Source organism: Rhipicephalus sanguineus, chromosome 9, assembly GCF_013339695.2.
Source record: "Rhipicephalus sanguineus isolate Rsan-2018 chromosome 9, BIME_Rsan_1.4, whole genome shotgun sequence".
In the NCBI taxonomy this organism is placed as follows: Eukaryota; Metazoa; Arthropoda; class Arachnida; order Ixodida; family Ixodidae; genus Rhipicephalus; species Rhipicephalus sanguineus.
This window is the reverse complement of record NC_051184.2, coordinates 115534888-115540887: the sequence shown is the minus strand read 5'-3', so window position 1 is coordinate 115540887 and position 6000 is coordinate 115534888.

Sequence of the window (6000 nt, the reverse complement as noted above, 5' to 3'; positions counted from 1 at the left end):
GACGTCCGCACTTCTAGCGTGAAAAACGCGGATCAAAAAGCAAGCAGCTCGAAGCGTCCCGCGTCAGACGAACTGGCGTAGCAGACGAACCGTAAGTGCGGCGCTCGCCGCACCCGCTCTCGCGCGTCGCCTACGTCACAATTTTGCGTGGTCACGTGGCCAGCTGTGTTTGCCCGTCATCCGGAAGTAGTGCTGCCTAGCTCGGTGCTCTTTGAAACCGAAACTGCGACTGGGCGCTCTAAAAGCGTCTCTAAATAAATAACCGTCGCGCACTCGCGCAAACGAGGTTCGCAGCCGTGATAAGTGGATCATAAGCTATCTATTGCAACAAAAAAAGCAAGGTGCAAAATTTTTGTGTCAGTGCTCCTTTAATGTCATCATTTTATAATGTTCTTCGAACGTTACTAAAAACCTTACGATAATGTTCTCTTCAACCTAAAATAAACATTCGTGAAACGTTCTCGCAGTATATGCATAACATTAAGTTAAACGTTAAAATGCTGCTATAAGCTGCACTCTTGTAAAATTTGTGTAACACTTACGTACTGTTGCAAATTATGCTTATGAATTTTGAAGGGAACTAAAAGCGCACGGGAACCATGGACGAAAAAAGGCACACATATACACACACATCCGCTACTTCCAACAAATTTACTGTAGCAATACCATCGCTTCTTAATAGTTCGAAGCCACTTAGAGTTGACACTTTCAGAATGACGTGGTCACGCCAAGATGTTGTCACATTACGTGAGGCTTTAAGTCGCGACGGTATTGCAACAATAAATTTGTTAGAAAGCAGCACCTGTGTGTGCACATGTGTGCTTTTTTTCGTCCACGTTTTCCATGCGCTTCCAGTTCTCTTTAAAATGAATTATCAACGTGCCCAAAATGCCGCATTGGTATGCTCATGCAGCAGTGAAAACAGGCCCAGTGCCAGAAGTCTTTTAAAATGGAAAGAGAAACTGTGAATCATACCTGCAGCACATGTGTTCAATTTGCAGTACGCTCCTAAATACATTATTGATAGAACGCAGACCCTGTGTTAGTGTCTTATATATACACATAAAACGAAGCAGACTGATTCATAATGCTCTTCTCTCAGCCGTTAAAGATTCTCTATATTTTGAAGCTGTTATGCAGCATTACCTCAGCTAAACTGCATGTCTTCAATGTACACACTTTATTGCACATATATCACAGCAACGAGCACGTTAAAAAATCCACGCTCCAAATTGTTCCGCAATGACCGTCTTCTCTTGAGGCTCGAAGACTTCACTTGTTTTGCGGGTCCTGCTGCGGTCACCTTTCAGTACACAATCTTGTCTGCGCGTTTGTCTGCAGGAACAAAGGAAAATATTATTCAGGAATAAGTGGAGATGATGAGTGAAGAAAATATCTTTGATAGCAACTTAATTTTTGCAGGTGCTCTTGATAAGACAATGAAGAACAATAACAGTCACTGGGCATGCTACAAGCCACACAAAACTGGTCACCTTCAAGATGCTTCGCGAAGTAGTTGCTCACAGCAGCTACTGCTGTTGAACCTCACTTCAGATATGTGCACGATTTCTTAGTACTTTTGCAGGTGGCGACTCGTGGTTGCATTCTGAGTTGTCACGAACTGTCGGAAGATTTGGAGAACGTCTCTCCCCCTTGTCATAACACACGAAATTTCACGCGATTATTTCCTCCGATTAAGTAAAAACATTAAATGCATGTGTATTCAATAACGCATTTCGTTAGAAGCACAGGTGTGCATTCTTCATAGAGGATCTTCCGGTGCCACGTCGTATTTGGTCCGTGACTGAGCAAGGGGCCCCCCTCCAAATCTTGTCCGATTATCTTTCATCGTAGGGAGGGGGGGGGGCGCTTACTCGGGATATTACGTACAAGCGCGTCGTACCTCTTATCACCGCTACCAGCATTCTCATCGCACTCGCAGTCCTCGTCAGATAAATTTTTACGTACAAAATCGCCCCTCTCATCACCGCTACCACCAGTCTCATCGCACCCGCAGTCCTCGTCAGATAAATTTTAAAGACGATAGTCTTTCTTGGGGAACTTAAACGCAGAAACTTTGGTCTGTCTTTCGGTCTTTCTGCTTGTCGGCACGTCACTCGATTCAGCCACCCGGCCAAAGTTGAACCACTTGCCCAAGGGCCAGCCATCTTGAACGGCTGACTAGGTTCATACTTGTGTACATTGTTGATCAAAAGCAAACATCACGCATATCTGAGGCGCAACATCACTAGGTAAGTATTAGGTGGTGTGTTCCTTTAATAGAAAATACATAGATACGTAAGTCTAGAGACCCTAGTTTCTTAAGCTGCGCTGAAAATGCGACTGCGCTGAAACTTGCCTTCCTCCGTGCCCTCTGCACGAGCTCATTGTTGTGTTTCGGTTTCAGTTCAGTATTGCACTGTACGAATGCCATGGGGCGCCGCTCTGGCATTCCTGTTTTACCCAGGCGACGTGTAAATAAAAAAAGAGTGTGTGGAGAGTACTCGTTGACTGCGGACATTTCTTCTGCTTCGGCGCTTCGCGCCTAACCGCGTGTTCGGGCTGGCTGGCGTCCCCGCCGGTCGCGTTGGTCACCGCCGGTCTTCGCCTGCTGCTGTGCCGGGACTACCAGGCCGCAACACAGCCCTCATGTTTCCCGACCTATTGCCAGATAGACGACATTTGCAGCGAAGCACGCAGATACGCGGCCAATTTTTTACGTACAAGCGCGCCGTACCTCTCATCCCCGCTACCACCAGTCTCATCGCACTCGCAGTCCTCGTCAGATAAATTTTTACGTACAAGTGCGTCGTACCTTCCATCCCCGCTACCACCAGTCTCATCGCACTCGCAGTCCTCGTCAGATAAATTTTTACGTACAAGCGCGTCGTACCTCCCATCCCCGCTACCACCAGTCTCATCGCACTCGCAGTCCTCGTCAGATAAATTTTTACGTACAAGCGCGTCGTACCTCTCATCACCGCTACCACCAGTGTCATCGCACTTGCATTCCTCGTCAGATAAATTTCCGTCGGCAAGTTTCCCAATCATATGATCTGTGCACTCTTGCAAGTCTCTTGAGCGTGATCCATGGCACGAATAAAATAAGAGTGCCGTTAACGATAGGCCAAAGAAAATGAAAGCGAATGGGGCTACAGCGAGGAAAGCACGACGTAGTACAAACCATAAGTTCTGGCGTCAAAACTGCACATGGTAAACCGCAGAGCGCCAATTAGGTAAGGAATATTATGAGACGACGCAGAAAAACACACAAAGCACAGGACAAGCGTTAATATATAGAACATACACAGCACAGGACACGCGCTAGCACAGAACGCACACAGCACAAGTCCAGCGCTAACATTGAAGCACACACACAGCACATGCTAAGCGCTAACATAGAACGCACACAGCACAGGACAAGAGCTATGTCCCATATGTAACTTGCACTCAGCAGTTTACCATTGTGAATCAATTAGCCCAGCAACGAATTCTCTTAAAACTGCCCACGTAAGCAAGGGTCACAACAAAAAAAAAAGTATTCATGTTAGACCAACTATTTGTAGCGTGCAGCCTACGCTTACAGAAATAAACGCGAAAAATTGCAGTAACGAATACTGTAGACTTCTAAAGTTATACTTTGTAATAGTTGAAACCTACCCGAAGTCTGCTCAGCCGTGGTACCAGCAAACACGTTCAGAAAAATTCGTCATCGTACGCTTCCCTCTAGCGAATAGCAACATCAACGTGCAGGAAGTGACCTGCTGCTGATGGTTGTGGCGATGGAGCTCTCGGAGGAACAACCCAGCATGACATGACATGACATGACATGACAAGAACTTTATTTTAGTCCTGAGGAACTCAGATCTAGAGAGCCGGAGGCCCCCCAAGATCAAGTTGGTGGCTCCGCCCAAGGTGGGACCGGGAGTCGAAGTCCCGCCGCGATGTCGTGGGCCCTCTGGACGGCCTGGAGATGAGTGTGGAGATTGCTGCTCTTCAGGGATTCTTCCCATTTCTCCTTTGTGATGTGTGAAGAGGCGTTAAGGGCTGGACACAGCCAGAGCATGTGTTCAGCTTTCAGTCATCACGTGTTTTTGTAAATTTGCGCAATAAGTTGACCGATAAATGCATCGAAACACAATCCCCTGCGAAACTGCCACTTATGTCCCTCAGCGTAATTGCGGATATGCGTGCGTGGAAATATTTTCTTGATATCATATATCTCTTCACCAGTAGGCACATATTCAGGGACAACAGCCGCACTCGAAAATTTTGAGAGCCAAAGTAAGCACAGGCAAGTGGACAAAAGAATGGTTGGTTGCATGCGGTGAAGTAAGCTTTACAGGAAGAAACCACGCCGCCAGTGTTGTCGACGTGCCTGGTAAGCCCGTGATGTGCACACAGCTACTACAGTTACGAAAACACGTCGATCCCCCACGTAATGCTTGGCTCAAAGCCATCAAATACAGCATAGAAGTACTCGCTACGAGAACAAGGTGTTATGTGGGCCGTAGAATGTGGGTTTACTTTTGCATGCAGTAACATGCCCTTAAAATTCCTATTACGGCGATACACGACCTTTGGTACTCCGGAAAACGCTTTTCTAAGGCGCTCGCTGCTTGCCAGTATTGGGTGATACGGAGGATATTATTTATACTTGGTAGCGCATTTGAGTATTTGGTTATAAATACTGGCGGCTGGTTGGTCTGTGCTACGGCAGCCCTTTGAGCTAGTGATGATTTCCTATCTAGTTGACATGCTTCGTTGTAGGCCTTGTTTAGAGCATCTTGCGGGTAATTTCTTTTAACTAATGTTTCCTTTAGGTTGCTTAAGTGGTGAACGTAGTCACCGTCATCACTACAGATCCTTCTTATACGCCTCGCCTATCCTACAAATATCCCCAGTTTGCAGTGTCGCGGGTGATTACTAGTGTAATCTTGGTATTGCTGGCTGTCTGTTGGTTTCGTGTAAAGCGTCGTCTTTAATTTTCCTCCTTCAATAGATACCGTCATGTCTAGGAAGTTTTCACTGCAAGAATGGTGCATGGTGAATTTAATACTAGAGTGAAACTTGTTACAGTTGTCAATGAATGCGTTTAGTACACTCACGCCATGTTCCCATATGATAAATATGTCTTCTATGTAACGGAGATAGGTGGAAGGCTTCACTGGACATGATTTCAACAGCTCTGATTCTAACTGTCCCATAAAAAAATCACAGCATATCCACGGAGTGAATGATGATGAGTGGGCGAAGCTGCGGAGGTTCATCGGTAAACCGTGAATCTTCCGTGAATTCTGCCCAGTACATCATCACCGACGTGAGATCGGGCGCGTTTATACTAAAGGTTCGATGAGAGTTATGACGACTTGCAGCTCACTTTAATTTTACATGTACGCTGTGAATTTTCATTGTTTAGAAAACCATTGCTTTAGAAAACATCTGGCGTCTTTCGTTAAGCAGCTGGCGTCTTTTCGTTTTGCTTTAGAAACATCTGGCGTTCTTTCGTTTTGCTTTTAGAAAACATCTGGCGTCTTTCGTTGGTTTATTTCATCAATCAACAGCGTTTTGAACAAAATTTTTATTGTTTAATCACGCACAGGAGAAATCTCACCAGGCACTACCTTGGAGGTAAACAATGGCTGCTAATGGGAATGAGAGACAGAAGAAGTCGCCTTTTAGCTAACACTTACACTTCTACTTCTACTAACGTTTCCTACTGGAACATGCCAATGGCTGCTAATGGGGAATGAGAGACAGAAGAATTCGGCTTTTAGTTAACGCGCACGCTGCGAATTTTTTATTGTTCAACAACGCACAGGAAAAATCTCCCACCGGCACCACCTTGGAGGTCAAGATATGGTACTAGCGTTACGACTGGTTACGCACTACGACTACGAGGGACGAACGGGTGCCGCTTTAAGGAGCTTCGCCCCTAAAATGTTGGCGCAAAGGGGTTCCCATACTAGTGCCGAAAGTTTGCAGGTAGTAGGACGAATC